This window comes from Scyliorhinus canicula, chromosome 20 (assembly GCF_902713615.1).
Source record: "Scyliorhinus canicula chromosome 20, sScyCan1.1, whole genome shotgun sequence".
Lineage (NCBI taxonomy): Eukaryota > Metazoa > Chordata > Chondrichthyes > Carcharhiniformes > Scyliorhinidae > Scyliorhinus > Scyliorhinus canicula.
The window spans coordinates 51,082,076-51,097,857 of NC_052165.1; the positions used below are offsets into that span (position 1 = coordinate 51,082,076).

Below are 15,782 nucleotides of genomic sequence, written 5' to 3' on the forward strand. Positions count from 1 at the left end.
TCAGCACAGGGCAGTGAGTGTGCAGCCAGCCCACCCTCAGCACAGGGCAGTGAGTGTGCAGCCAGCCCACCCTCAGCACAGGGCAGTGAGTGTGCAGCCAGCCCTCAGCACAGGGCAGTGAGTGTGCAGCCAGCCCTCAGCACAGGGCAGTGAGTGTGCAGCCAGCCCTCAGCACAGGGCAGTGAGTGTGCAGCCAGCCCTCAGCACAGGGCAGTGAGTGTGCAGCCAGCCCTCAGCACAGGGCAGTGAGTGTGCAGCCAGCCCACCCTCAGCACAGGGCAGTGTGTGCAGCCAGCCCTCAGCACAGGGCAGTGAGTGTGCAGCCAGCCCACCCTCAGCACAGGGCAGTGAGTGTGCAGCCAGCCCTCAGCACAGGGCAGTGAGCGTGCAGCCAGCCCTCAGCACAGGGCAGTGAGTGTGCAGCCAGCCCACCCTCAGCACAGGGCAGTGAGTGTGCAGCCCACCCTCAGCACAGGGCAGTGAGTGTGCAGCCAGCCCACCCTCAGCACAGGGCAGTGAGTGTGCAGCCAGCCCACCCTCAGCACAGGGCAGTGAGTGTGCAGCCAGCCCACCCTCAGCACAGGGCAGTGAGTGTGCAGCCCACCCTCAGCACAGGGCAGTGAGTGTGCAGCCAGCCCACCCTCAGCACAGGGCAGTGAGTGTGCAGCCAGCCCTCAGCACAGGGCAGTGAGTGTGCAGCCAGCCCTCAGCACAGGGCAGTGAGTGTGCAGCCAGCCCTCAGCACAGGGTAGTGAGTGTGCAGCCAGCCCTCAGCACAGGGCAGTGAGTGTGCAGCCAGCCCACCCTCAGCACAGGGCAGTGAGTGTGCAGCCAGCCCTCAGCACAGGGCAGTGAGTGTGCAGCCCACCCTCAGCACAGGGCAGTGAGTGTGCAGCCCGCCCACCCTCAGCACAGGGCAGTGAGTGTGCAGCCCACCCTCAGCACAGGGCAGTGAGTGTGCAGCCCACCCTCAGCACAGGGCAGTGAGTGTGCAGCCCACCCTCAGCACAGGGCAGTGAGTGTGCAGCCAGCCCTCAGCACAGGGCAGTGAGTGTGCAGCCAGCCCACCCTCAGCACAGGGCAGTGAGTGTGCAGCCCAGCCTTCAGCACAGGGCAGTGAGTATGCAGCCAGCTCACCCACAGCACAGGGCAGTGAGTGTGCAGCCCACCCTCAGCAGAGGGCAGTGAGTGTGCAGCCCACCCTCAGCACAGGGCAGTGAGTGTGCAGCCAGCCCACCCTCAGCACAGGGCAGTGAGTGTGCAGCCAGCCCACCCTCAGCACAGGGCAGTGAGTGTGCAGCCAGCCCTCAGCACAGGGCAGTGAGTGTGCAGCCAGCCCTCAGCACAGGGCAGTGAGTGTGCAGCCAGCCCTCAGCACAGGGCAGTGAGTGTGCAGCCAGCCCTCAGCACAGGGCAGTGAGTGTGCAGCCAGCCCTCAGCACAGGGCAGTGAGTGTGCAGCCAGCCCACCCTCAGCACAGGGCAGTGTGTGCAGCCAGCCCTCAGCACAGGGCAGTGAGTGTGCAGCCAGCCCACCCTCAGCACAGGGCAGTGAGTGTGCAGCCAGCCCTCAGCACAGGGCAGTGAGTGTGCAGCCAGCCCTCAGCACAGGGCAGTGAGTGTGCAGCCAGCCCACCCTCAGCACAGGGCAGTGAGTGTGCAGCCCACCCTCAGCACAGGGCAGTGAGTGTGCAGCCAGCCCACCCTCAGCACAGGGCAGTGAGTGTGCAGCCAGCTCACACTCAGCACAGGGCAGTGAGTGTGCAGCCAGCCCACCCTCAGCACAGGGCAGTGAGTGTGCAGCCCGCCCTCAGCACAGGGCAGTGAGTGTGCAGCCAGCCCTCAGCACAGGGCAGTGAGTGTGCAGCCAGCCCTCAGCACAGGGCAGTGAGTGTGCAGCCAGCCCTCAGCACAGGGCAGTGAGTGTGCAGCCAGCCCTCAGCACAGGGCAGTGAGTGTGCAGCCCACCCTCAGCACAGGGCAGTGAGTGTGCAGCCTACCCTCAGCACAGGGCAGTGAGTGTGCAGCCAGCCCTCAGCACAGGGCAGTGAGTGTGCAGCCCACCCTCAGCACAGGGCAGTGAGTGTGCAGCCAGCCCTCAGCACAGGGCAGTGAGTGTGCAGCCAGCCCTCAGCACAGGGCAGTGAGTGTGCAGCCCACCCCCAGCACAGGGCAGTGAGTGTGCAGCCAGCTCACACTCAGCACAGGGCAGTGAGTGTGCAGCCCACCCTCAGCACAGGGCAGTGAGTGTGCAGCCCACCCTCAGCACAGGGCAGTGAGTGTGCAGCCCACCCTCAGCACAGTGCAGTGAGTGTGCAGCCCACCCCCAGCACAGGGCAGTGAGTGTGCAGCCAGCTCACACTCAGCACAGGGCAGTGAGTGTGCAGCCAGCCCAGCCCTCAGCACAGGGCAGTGAGTGTGCAGCCCACCCTCAGCACAGGGCAGTGAGTGTGCAGCCCACCCTCAGCACAGGGCAGTGAGTGTGCAGCCAGCCCTCAGCACAGGGCAGTGAGTGTGCAGCCAGCCCACCCTCAGCACAGGGCAGTGAGTGTGCAGCCAGCCCTCAGCACAGGGCAGTGAGTGTGCACCCAGCCCTCAACCCAGGGCAGTGAGTGTGCAGCCAGCCCTCAGCACAGGGCAGTGAGTGTGCAGCCAGCCCTCAGCACAGGGCAGTGAGTGTGCAGCCCACCCTCAGCACAGGGCAGTGAGTGTGCAGCCCACCCTCAGCACAGGGCAGTGAGTGTGCAGCCAGCCCTCAGCACAGGGCAGTGAGTGTGCAGCCAGCCCTCAGCACAGGGCAGTGAGTGTGCAGCCAGCCCTCAGCACAGGGCAGTAAGTGTGCAGCCCACCCTCAGCACAGGGCAGTGAGTGTGCAGCCAGCCCTCAGCACAGGGCAGTGAGTGTGCAGCCAGCCCACCCTCAGCACAGGGCAGTGAGTGTGCAGCCAGCCCACCCTCAGCACAGGGCAGTGAGTGTGCAGCCAGCCCTCAGCACAGGGCAGTGAGTGTGCAGCCAGCCCTCAGCACAGGGCAGTGAGTGTGCAGCCCACCCTCAGCACAGGGCAGTGAGTGTGCAGCCCACCCTCAGCACAGGGCAGTGAGTGTGCAGCCAGCCCTCAGCACAGGGCAGTGAGTGTGCAGCCAGCCCACCCTCAGCACAGGGCAGTGAGTGTGCAGCCCAGCCTTCAGCACAGGGCAGTGAGTGTGCAGCCAGCTCACCCACAGCACAGGGCAGTGAGTGTGCAGCCCACCCTCAGCACAGGGCAGTGAGTGTGCAGCCCACCCTCAGCACAGTGCAGTGAGTGTGCAGCCCCCCCTCAGCACAGGGCAGTGAGTGTGCAGCCAGCCCACCCTCAGCACAGGGCAGTGAGTGTGCAGCCAGCCCACCCTCAGCACAGGGCAGTGAGTGTGCAGCCAGCCCTCAGCACAGGGCAGTGAGTGTGCAGCCAGCCCTCAGCACAGGGCAGTGAGTGTGCAGCCAGCCCTCAGCACAGGGCAGTGAGTGTGCAGCCAGCCCTCAGCACAGGGCAGTGAGTGTGCAGCCAGCCCTCAGCACAGGGCAGTGAGTGTGCAGCCAGCCCTCAGCACAGGGCAGTGAGTGTGCAGCCAGCCCACCCTCAGCACAGGGCAGTGAGTGTGCAGCCAGCCCTCAGCACAGGGCAGTGAGTGTGCAGCCAGCCCACCCTCAGCACAGGGCAGTGAGTGTGCAGCCAGCCCTCAGCACAGGGCAGTGAGTGTGCAGCCAGCCCTCAGCACAGGGCAGTGAGTGTGCAGCCAGCCCACCCTCAGCACAGGGCAGTGAGTGTGCAGCCCACCCTCAGCACAGGGCAGTGAGTGTGCAGCCAGCCCACCCTCAGCACAGGGCAGTGAGTGTGCAGCCAGCCCACCCTCAGCACAGGGCAGTGAGTGTGCAGCCAGCCCACCCTCAGCACAGGGCAGTGAGTGTGCAGCCCGCCCTCAGCACAGGGCAGTGAGTGTGCAGCCAGCCCTCAGCACAGGGCAGTGAGTGTGCAGCCAGCCCTCAGCACAGGGCAGTGAGTGTGCACCCAGCCCTCAGCACAGGGCAGTGAGTGTGCACCCAGCCCTCAGCACAGGGCAGTGAGTGTGCAGCCAGCCCTCAGCACAGGGCAGTGAGTGTGCAGCCTACCCTCAGCACAGGACAGTGAGTGTGCAGCCAGCCCTCAGCACAGGGCAGTGAGTGTGCAGCCAGCCCTCAGCACAGGGCAGTGAGTGTGCAGCCAGCCCTCAGCACAGGGCAGTGAGTGTGCAGCCAGCCCTCAGCACAGGGCAGTGAGTGTGCAGCCCACCCTCAGCACAGGGCAGTGAGTGTGCAGCCAGCCCAGCCCTCAGCACAGGGCAGTGAGTGTGCAGCCAGCCCTCAGCACAGGGCAGTGAGTGTGCAGCCAGCCCTCAGCACAGGGCAGTGAGTGTGCAGCCCACCCCCAGCACAGGGCAGTGAGTGTGCAGCCAGCTCACACTCAGCACAGGGCAGTGAGTGTGCAGCCCACCCTCAGCACAGGGCAGTGAGTGTGCAGCCCACCCTCAGCACAGGGCAGTGAGTGTGCAGCCCACCCTCAGCACAGTGCAGTGAGTGTGCAGCCCACCCTCAGCACAGTGCAGTGAGTGTGCAGCCCACCCCCAGCACAGGGCAGTGAGTGTGCAGCCAGCTCACACTCAGCACAGGGCAGTGAGTGTGCAGCCAGCCCAGCCCTCAGCACAGGGCAGTGAGTGTGCACCCAGCCCTCAACCCAGGGCAGTGAGTGTGCAGCCAGCCCTCAGCACAGGGCAGTGAGTGTGCAGCCAGCCCTCAGCACAGGGCAGTGAGTGTGCAGCCCACCCTCAGCACAGGGCAGTGAGTGTGCAGCCCACCCTCAGCACAGGGCAGTGAGTGTGCAGCCAGCCCTCAGCACAGGGCAGTGAGTGTGCAGCCAGCCCTCAGCACAGGGCAGTGAGTGTGCAGCCCACCCTCAGCACAGGGCAGTGAGTGTGCAGCCAGCCCTCAGCACAGGGCAGTGAGTGTGCAGCCAGCCCACCCTCAGCACAGGGCAGTGAGTGTGCAGCCAGCCCACCCTCAGCACAGGGCAGTGAGTGTGCAGCCAGCCCTCAGCACAGGGCAGTGAGTGTGCAGCCAGCCCTCAGCACAGGGCAGTGAGTGTGCAGCCAGCCCTCAGCACAGGGCAGTGAGTGTGCAGCCAGCCCACCCTCAGCACAGGGCAGTGAGTGTGCAGCCCACCCTCAGCACAGGGCAGTGAGTGTGCAGCCCACCCTCAGCACAGGGCAGTGAGTGTGCAGCCCACCCTCAGCACAGGGCAGCGAGTGTGCAGCCCACCCTCAGCACAGGGCAGTGAGTGTGCAGCCCACCCTCAGCACAGGGCAGTGAGTGTGCAGCCGGCCCTCAGCACAGGGCAGTGAGTGTGCAGCCCACCCTCAGCACAGGGCAGTGAGTGTGCAGCCAGCCCTCAGCACAGGGCAGTGAGTGTGCAGCCAGCCCACCCTCAGCACAGGGCAGTGAGTGTGCAGCCCACCCTCAGCACAGGGCAGTGAGTGTGCAGCCAGCCCTCAGCACAGGGCAGTGAGTGTGCAGCCCACACTCAGCGGTGCTATGTCTTTTCGTCCGACGTCATTTCGTCCAACGACACTTCGTCCACGTCTTTTGGTCCAACGTCTTTTTGTCCGCCCGTCTTTTGGTCCAACGTCACTTCGTCCAATTATCCAATTACAAATAGTTTAATTTAGTTTTTCAATGTTACTGCTCAAGGATCCTCTCCACCTATTTCGCCTCTTGAAGTTGAGTTCTGCATTTGTGCTGCTTGATCTCCAGACATTATTAAGATAAGCTGCAGGATATTCACCCATGTATGCTCCAGAGTGATGAGAGCCATTGTATCTGATGGAATATTTGATCATTTCAGACCTGTAATGTCAGAACCCACTGCCAACCAGAGGTTTTAATCACTCGACGAAAATCGAGTTTAAATCTGCTTCTTTCAGAACTGCACTCATTGTCTAAATCCAATTAGACTCCCACTTATATCTGTGTCTGTCAGAATTGTAGAATATCAAATCATCTTGTCCTCTCCCCATTATTCTCTCTCGGGTACAGTTCTGGAAATCTAACTTTTAGGGAATTTCGGGAATTTACAATTTACATCAATTTTAAGTAATTTCGGGAATTTTAAGTAATTAGTAAACTTTTAGATTTTTTAACTGCATTTTTAGATTTTTTAACTTTTTAACTGCATTTTTCAACTTGCATTTTACTTGCATTTTATCAATTACTTGCATTTTAGCAAGTAAATTAACGGAGTTAATTTGTAATTGGATAATTGGACGAAGTGACGTTGGACCAAAAGACGGGCGGACAAAAAGACGTTGGACCAAAAGACGTGGACGAAGTGTCGTTGGACGAAGTGACGTCGGACGAAAAGACGCGACACGCACTCAGCACAGGGCAATGAGTGTGCAGCCCACCCTCAGCACAGGGCAGTGAGTGTGCAGCCCACCCTCAGCACAGGGCAGTGAGTGTGCAGCCAGCCCTCAGCACAGGGCAGTGAGTGTGCAGCCCACCCTCAGCACAGGGCAGTGAGTGTGCAGCCCACCCTCAGCACAGGGCAGTGAGTGTGCAGCCAGCCCTCAGCACAGGGCAGTGAGTGTGCAGCCCACCCTCGGCACAGGGCAGTGAGTGTGCAGCCAGCCCACCCTCAGCACAGGGCAGTGAGTGTGCAGCCCACCCTCAGCACAGGGCAGTGAGTGTGCAGCCAGCCCTCAGCACAGGGCAGTGAGTGTGCAGCCCACACTCAGCACAGGGCAATGAGTGTGCAGCCCACCCTCAGCACAGGGCAGTGAGTGTGCAGCCCACACTCAGCACAGGGCAGTGAGTGTGCAGCCCACACTCAGCACAGGGCAGTGAGTGTGCAGCCCACCCTCAGCACAGGGCAGTGAGTGTGCAGCCAGCCCACCCTCAGCACAGGGCAGTGAGTGTGCAGCCCACCCTCAGCACAGGGCAGTGAGTGTGCAGCCCACCCTCAGCACAGGGCAGTGAGTGTGCAGCCAGCCCACCCTCAGCACAGGGCAGTGAGTATGCAGCCCACACTCAGCACAGGGCAGTGAGTGTGCAGCCCACCCTCAGCACAGGGCAGTGAGTGTGCAGCCCACCCTCAGCACAGGGCAGTGAGTGTGCAGCCCACCCTCAGCACACGGCAGTGAGTGTGCAGCCAGCCCACCCTCAGCACAGGGCAGTGAGTGTGCAGCCAGCCCACCCTCAGCACAGGACAGTGAGTGTGCAGCCCACCCTCAGCACAGGGCAGTGAGTGTGCAGCCCACCCTCAGCACAGGGCAGTGAGTGTGCAGCCCACCCTCAGCACAGGGCAGTGAGTGTGCAGCCAGCCCTCAGCACAGGGCAGTGAGTGTGCAGCCAGCCCAGCCTCAGCACAGGGCAGTGAGTGTGCAGCCCACACTCAGCACAGGGCAGTGAGTGTGCAGCCAGTCCACACTCAGCACAGGGCAGTGAGTGTGCAGCCCACCCTCAGCACAGGGCAGTGAGTGTGCAGCCCACCCTCAGCACAGGGCAGTGAGTGTGCAGCCCACCCTCAGCACAGGGCAGTGAGTGTGCAGCCCACCCTCAGCACAGGGCAGTGAGTGTGCAGCCCGCCCTCAGCACAGGGCAGTGAGTGTGCAGCCAGCCCACCCTCAGCACAGGGCAGTGAGTGTGCACCCAGCCCACACTCAGCACAGGGCAGTGAGTGTGCAGCCAGCCCACTCTCAGCACAGGGCAGTGAGTGTGCAGCCCACCCTCAGCACAGGGCAGTGAGTGTGCAGCCCACCCTCAGCACAGGGCAGTGAGTGTGCAGCCAGCCCACACTCAGCACAGGGCAGTGAGTGTGCAGCCAGCCCTCAGCACAAGCCTGCACCATCAGCAACATGTTCTCCCTCCCACAACTTGGCTTCACAGTTGAGTTATTCAGCAATGGCTCTTTAACAGTGCGCGTCTGGAGTTCTCAAAGCCGCCGATCTGTGAGGGGGCCAGGGTGAGGCGATCCGGCCAATCTGGTTAATGAGCTGCGGTGTTGGCCCCTGTCCCGGGCCGGCTAACCTCAGCAGGGTGAGGCTCTGTGAACAATAACAAGGATCACATCCTTCCCCGGTACAGTTACCAATCCCTGTAACTCGCTCAGAGAATTAAAATTCCAACTTACCCAAATCCTAACCCTTCCCCAGGAAAGCTGCTCAGTTGCGTTTATTATTTTCCACCTCCACCAACCTCTCCACTTCCTCGAAACACGTGTTATAAAACCTGAACTTTGACCAGGCAGAACTACAAATTCCGCCCTATCAAATAGTGTTCGGCAGCTGTGCGGTTCGAACTGTTGACATTGGGTTCACAACTCTGCCAAAAGGCTTGCTAAATAGATGATCAAACTCTCCCATACACATACAGCAGACACTGGCCCCACACACAGTAATGCCACTTACAGCTCATTCCTCAGGATCTTCAGTTTCATGCTAATGTTGTTTTGCAAATCACCATCACCAGAAATGCCAGTCTCCTTGTTGGAATTCAAGGATGGACGACCACCAAGTTTAGTAACTCAACAAATTATTTAATTTAAGGAATAAACTATATGCAAAGTAGCAGAAATGTTCTACCAGTTAGCACTGCTGCCTCACAGCTCCAGGGTTCAGGGTTCAATTCCAGCCTCAGGTGGCTGTCTGTGCGGAGTTTGCCCTTTCTCCCTGTGTTTCCGTGGGTTTCCTCCGGGTGCTCCGGTTTCCTTCCACAATCAAGATGTGCAGGTTAGGTGGATTGGCCATGCTAAATTGCCCCCCAGTGTGCAAAAGGTTAGTGGGTTTTACGGGGATCGGGTGGAAGCGTGGGTTTAACTGCCAGTGCAAATTCGATGGGCCGAATGGGTTCCTTCTGAACTGTAAATTCTATGACTACTTCGACTCCAGTCCCCGCTCAACTCCTGGATTCGCGCTCTCCGGCCCAATTAGCTGGTCACATGAACCCCCCCCGGCAAAAAGACCCTGCCACTGGCCTCCTCATCACCATTCCCTCGTTGAGGTGTTCTGCACTTTCACCAGAATGATTTCTGATCCTTGTCAAGATTCCAGATAAGTATCCTGGGCTGGATTCTCTGATGTGAAGACTAAGTGCTGACGCCGGCGTGGGAACAGTGGTGTTTTACACCCGAAAAAACAGCGCAAAGCTGCACCAATCCTCTGTCTCGTGGGGGGCTAGCAGGCAATGCAGCATAAAGCCGGCTTTAGCTGATGGTACGGCCGGAGAATTTCCGGGTCCATGGCAGCGCCCCACAACATTAGTGAGATGGAAGTTGAATGTAACGGCTTTCCGGGAATTAACCGGCTCCCCAGCAAGGAATCATGCGCTGTTTAGCTCTCCTTTTTAAAAAAAGTGAAGCTGGTGCAGTGGCTGCTGAGGAGAACCGAGTAAGTGAGCAGCCATTTGCATTTTCAGTCAGGCACCTGAAGGGACTGGAGCTGCCGCTGCAGTGGAGGGTTGGGCTTTGTTGGGAGCTGAGGTGTTCCAGGATTGGGGTTGCCCCTGGGCGGGTGTTCAGGAGCTTTTCGTCTGCGAGGCCTTCAGGCCATCTCCAAATATTGTGGCTACTCATAACAGGGGGTACTACAGCTGCTGCCTGTCCCACCAACCACGACCATGACACAAACCTGTCCTTGGTTATATGCGGAATGTCACTTTAATTCCCTTTGACTATGAACAGACTCTAGCTGCAAGGCTGAAGGCTATTGCTAATAAGGAATTGGCCTTGTTAGTAGTGAGAACACTTTGCTGCTCTCAATTAGCTGCCTGTGGGTACATGTGCAATGTCTGACAGGATGAGCATTGCATTGCATTTCAATCAAACCTTGAAGAATGAGCTCTTTGTCTGAACTCAAGAAGCGTCATCACCATAGAGGCAGCAGCCAACAATCAAACATCCAAGATATGGGCTTCAGCTCTGGGGATATCCTCACGATCAAAGGGTGAGTGTGCGGATCAGGGAAGGGCACCTGAGCACGGCCTCCCTAATGTTCCCGGCAGGGATCTGGGATCTATGGGCTCCTGCTGTGGCCGGGGGATGAGTGTGCAGAGCTTTTCCAGCACAACTGGCTCGGTGGATGGCACTCTGAGAGAAGGCGGGACACATAAGGGTGGGGTAGGCATGGTGATTTGAGGGTCCCAGGATGGAAGTTAATCACTCTCCTCCAATCCCCACAGACCAGGAAGGCTGGTGTTGTCGATCCTGTGGAGGATACCCTTGCGGTGCTGGTGGCAGTCCAGGTGGCAAGACGCCGGAGAAGGCAGCAATGTCGACACATCCTGGAGGTGGCATCCCATGTGCAGGGGGCCGCCGGACACCCTGATGACCCGGCTGCCCACCAGACCGAGGAGGGACCCCAGAGGGGCCCAAAGAGACAGTTCGGCACCTGTGCCATGTCCTTATGAATGTGGCACACTGTGGAGCAGGAACACACCCGCTCCCAGTGGCAGCTCTGAATTCCTATGTAACAGGTTCATTCCAGGGCTCAAGCTGGGTCGTGTGTGGCATTTCCTAAGCTATAGCCCACAAGTGCATTCCTGAAGTCACGGGTGCTCTGTATGCCCGGGCAGCTGACTATATAAACTTCAAGCTGGACCAAGCCAATCAAGATGCCGGGCTGCAGGATTCACCGCAATCGCCGGGATGCCCCAGGTCCGGAGGCACGATGGCACAATGGATCAAGCACATGTGTGCATGCTTCCCAGGGAGTGTGCATGAAAGCTACATCCTGGGACATTCGCAGATCCCTAGCATATTCGAGGGCCACCCCAGGATGACGGGTCGGCTCTTGGGGGATAAGGGGTACCCGCTGATGACGCCAGTGTGGAGGCTGGAGACCGAGGCGGAGATCCTGCGCTGTCATTGAGCGGTGCATCGGACTGCTCTGATGCACTATCAATTACGACGAGATGAGGGTAGAGAGTAATCGAGGCTTTATTACACAGAGATGTGGAGCCTCCCGCAGCTGCTGCCGAGATGCCTGCAGCTCGGAGAGCCCACACATTTATACTCCGCCTACTGGGCGGAGCCAGCAGGCAGGGATCTACCCCCGTACCTATAGTACAGGGGCCTTACCGTAATACCCTCGTATGCAGTATACACAATACAACAGTGGTGACTACCACATTCACCCCCTGTTTAAAAGAAAAAGAGTCCAGCGGGGGTGGTGGAAACTATTTACATACAGGTTGTTTAAAATTTAAGAAAGAGGTTACAAATTTAGACGGTCGGGCGACTTGATCCGTCATTGCGAGCGCCGCAGTTGTGGTGGTGATTCAGGCGTTGGTTCGGTTGTCGGTGACTCCGGGAGCATGTCAACCTCATCCACGGGTGGGACCAAGTGGAGGGCGGATCGTCCTGGAGCGGGGGCTGTGGTGGGCTGCGCCGGGGGGAGGGAGGGTGGCGCCGGGGCAGAGGGGAGGGGGGGGGTGTATGGGGACCCAGCTGGTGCCAGGTCCCTGAGGGAGACTGTGTCTTGGCAGCCGTCGGGGTACGCTATGTAGGCGTACCGTGGGTTTGTGTGGAGTAGCTGTACCCTCTCAACCAATGGGTCCGCCTTGTGGAGCCGCACGTGCTTGCGGAGGATAATGGGTCCTGGAACTGCCAGCCATGTTGGGAGCGAAACCCCGGAGGTGGACTTTGTGGGGAAGGCAAAGAGACGTTCATGGGGAGTTTCGTTAGTCACAGTGCACAGGAGCGACCGAATGGAGTGAAGGGCGTCGGGGAGGACCTCCTGCCAGCGGGAGGCCGGGAGATTTCTGGACCTTAGGGCCAGCTGGACAGCCCTCCAGACCGAACCATTCTCCCGCTTCACCTGCCCGTTTCCCCGGGGGTTGTAGCTGGTTGTCCTGCTCGAGGCAATGCCCCTGTTGAGCAGGTACTGGCACAGCTCATCGCTCATAAATGAGGATCCCCGGTCGCTGTGGACGAAGGCGGGGAAACCGAACAGCACGAAAATGGTGTTGAGGGCTTTGATGACGGTGGCAGATGTCATGTCGGGGCATGGGAGGGCAAAGGGGAATCTCGAGGACTCATCGACCACATTGAGAAAGTATGTGTTGCGGTCAGTGGAGGGGAGGGGCCCTTTGAAGTCCACGCTGAGGCGTTCAAAGGGGTGGGAGGCCTTCACCAGGCGCGCACGGTCTGGCCAGTAGAAGTGCGGTTTACACTCCGCGCAGACCTGGCAGTCTCTCGTAATAGCCCTGACCTCCTGAAGGGCAGATTGCGGGCTTTTATGAAGTCATAAAAGCGGGTGACCCCTGGGTGACAGAGATCGTCATACAGGGTGCGGAGTCGGTCCACTTGTGTGCTGGCACATGTACCTCGGGATAGGGCATCGGGGGGCTCGTTGAGCGTACCCGGGCGATATAAAATCTCGTAATTGTAGGTGGAGAGCTCGATCCTCCACCTCAAGGTTTTATCATTTTTGATCTGACCCCGCTGTGTGTTGTTAAACATGAAGGCTACCGACCTTTGGTCAGTGAGGAGAGTGAATCTCCTGCTGGCCAGGTAATGCCTCCAATGCCGCACAGCTTCAGCGATGGCTTGGGCTTCCTTTTCAACAGAGGAGTGTCGAATTTCGGCGCCATGGAGGGTGCGGGAAAAGAATGCCACGGGCCTGCCTGCCTGGTTGAGGGTGGCGGCCAGAGCGACGTCTGATGCATCGCTCTTGACTTGGAAGGGGAGCGTCTCGTCGACCGCGTGCATCGCGGCCTTGGCGATGTCGGCCTTGATTCGGTTGAAGGCCTGGTGAGCCACGGCCGTTAGTGGGAAAGCGGTGGAGTGAATGAGTGGGCGGGCCTTGTCCGCATAGTTTGGGACCCACTGGGCGGAGTACGAGAAGAACCCGAGGCATCGTTTGAGGGCCTTGGGGCAGTGGGGGTGGGGGAGCTCCATGAGAGGTTGCATGCAATCGGGATCGGGCCTTAGAACTCTGTTCTGAACCACATAGCCGAGTATGGCCAATCGGTCCTTGTTGTAGTTGAGGTTGAGGAGTTTGGTGGTGTGGAGGAATTTGGAAAGGTTAGCGTCATGGTCCTGCTGGTCATGGCTGCAGATGGTGACGTTATCCAGGTACGGGAAAGTGGCCCGCAGTCCATACTGGTCAACCATTCGGTCCATCTCCCGTTGGAAGACCAAGACCCTGTTAGTGACGCCGAACAGAACCCTAAGGAAGTGGTAAAGGCGGTCATCTGCCTCAAATGCAGTGTACTGGCGGTCCGCCTTGCAAATGAGGAGCTGGTGGTAGGCAGATTTCAGGTCCACTGTCGAGAAGACCCAGTACTGTGCAATCTGATTGACCATATCAGATATGCATGGGAGGGGGTACGCGTTGAGCTGTGTAAACCGATTGATGGTCTGACTGTAGTCAATGACCATCCTGTTTTTCTCCCCAGTTTTCACCACTACCACTTGGGCTCTCCAGGGGCTGTTGCTGGCCTCGATAATACCTTCCCGCAGCAGCCGCTGGACCTCAGACCTGATGAAGGTCCTGTCCTGAGCGCTGTACCGTCTGCTCCTGGTGGCGACGAGTTTGCAATCCGGGGTGAGGTTCGCAAACAGAGAAGGTAGGTCGACCTTAAGGGTCGTGAGGCCGCATACAGTAAGGGGTGGTAGGGGCCCGCCAAATTTCACGGTTAGGCTCTGGAGGATGCACTGGAAGTCCAGGCCGAGTAGCAAGGCAGCCCAGAGGTTGGGGAGGACGTAGAACCGGAAGCCGCTGAACTCTATGCCCTGGATGGTGAGGCCAGGGAGATTCTCTGGTTGGTGGGGTGTACCGCGAGGGAGCAGCGCCTTACCATATCGGGGTGGATGAAGCTCTCAGTGCCCCCATAGTCCAGAAGGCAGGATATCTTGTGGCCGTCGACCTTCACTGTCGTCGAAGCGGTCGCAAGGTTGTGCGGTCAGGACTGGTCGATCGTGACAGAGGCCAGACGTGGCTGGTCGGAGGCGATTGCAGGCGATGAGCAGCCCGATGAGGTGTCCGACGAGCAGGGGTCCTGAGGCGGGGAAGATGGCGGCGCCCATGGGCCACACGTGTCCTGAGGCAGGCAAGATGGCAGCGCCCACGGGCCGCACATGCGAGGCGAGCAAGATGGCAGGCAAGATGCCCGCGCCCATGGGCCACATGTGTTGTGAGGGGAGCAAGATGGCGGCGCCCATAGGCCGCTCGTGGTCTGAGGCGAGGAAGATGGCAGCGCCCACGGGCCACACGAGGTATGAGGCGAGGAAGATGGCGGTGCCCGCGGGTCGCACATGGGGGTGCCGGGGCAACAGCGGCGACCAAGTGGGCCTGGCACACAGCAGCAAAGTGTCCTTTCTTACCACAGGCCTTGGAGAGCCAGGCCGCGTTGTCGGGGATGTTCTGACTGTCCGCAGAAGTAGCACTTGGGTCCCCCCGGGGTAGTGTGGTTGCCACGCAGCACAGGCCTGAGGTTGACTGGGGGAGGTCGCTGGTGGGGTGCACGGTAGGTTCGCTGGCGGGGTCCACGATGCCCAGGAGGGGTGGGCCGTGCGGTTGGGGGCATACACCTGTATATTGCGTGAGGCGACTGTGAGCGAGAGCACTAGTTTCTTGGTCGCCGCGAGGTCGAGGGTAGCCCCTTCTAAGAGGCGCTGGCGGATGTAGGCCGACCCTATGCCTGTAACAAACGCGTCTCTTAGTAGCAGGTCTGAATGTTCATCGGCCGAAACGGCCTGGCAATCGCAGTCTCTCACTAGGAGTTGCAGGGCACGCCAGAAATCTTCCACAGACTCACCGGGGAGTTGATGCCGCGTGCAGAGGAGGTGCCTGGCGTAGATTTTGTGGTCTGCTGAGTGTAGTTCTCCTTCAGTAGTACCATGGCCTCAGTGTATGTCGGCGCGTCCCGGATGAGGGGGAAGATGTCTGAGCTCAGCCGTGTGTTGAGGATCTGGAGGGTGTTTCAGTCGCAGATCCGACGTATGTCTCGAAGCAGACTAGCCAATGTGCGAAGGCCGACATGCCGTTGTCTGCTTGAGGGTGCAGCTGCTGGTGATCAGCCTTGATGCGGAGATCCATCGTTTTAAAATCTCAGCTTAATAAATTGATGCACTATCAATTATGACGAAACAAGAGTAGAGAGTAATCGAGGCTTTATTACGCAGAGATGTGGAGCCTCCCGCAGCTGCTGCCGAGATGCCTGCAGCTCGGAGAGCCCACACATTTATATTCCACCTACTGGGCTGAGCCAGCAGGCAGGGATCTACCCCCATACCTGTAGCACAGGGGCCTTACCGTAATACCCTCGTATGCAGTATACACAATACAACAGTGGTGACTACCACATGCTCAAAATGCCGTTACAATGCCTGGACCGCTCTGGTGTGCTGCAGTGCTGTGGTGAATGTAATATATGTTAATTCACACTGTTGTTGTAAGCACAGTAGCGCTGTCCTACCACTAGGGGGAGTAGTGCTGGGAGCACCTAGGAACTTGTACTGGGCTCCACCCTTGGTTCCGCCCATGACTCCTCCCCCTAGTGCAGCTGTATAAGTACCCGTGTCCAGAGTCAGCCTGGGTCACTACAAGTTCATCGACAGGTAACAGGCTGGCTCTGAAGTAAGTTGATTAAAGCCTAGATTCACATCGGAAACACGTGTCTGGTGAATTGATTGTTCCATCAATTTAATCGACTTAAGAACAGTAAAAGATCGATTATGGAATCGGCCCTCAAGCCTGGACGCCTGGAACTCAACCCGCA

At 59.1% G+C, this 15,782-nt stretch overlaps 1 protein-coding gene across 2 annotated transcripts in view; it reads right to left on the reverse strand.

Annotated features, from left to right (window-relative positions):
• The window catches only part of zgc:136858 (uncharacterized protein LOC678543 homolog), a 159,847-nt gene extending 151,568 nt beyond the window's left edge, over nt 1–8,279 (reverse strand). The window contains exon 1 of one of the 2 annotated variants that reach the window (XM_038780951.1): nt 8,194–8,279. The gene's annotated coding sequence lies outside the window, so the exon portion shown is untranslated. The remainder of the gene's footprint in view (nt 1–8,193) is intronic. The other variant, XM_038780952.1, reaches the window with a different exon arrangement.
• Nucleotides 8,280–15,782: the final 7,503 nt, after the last annotated feature.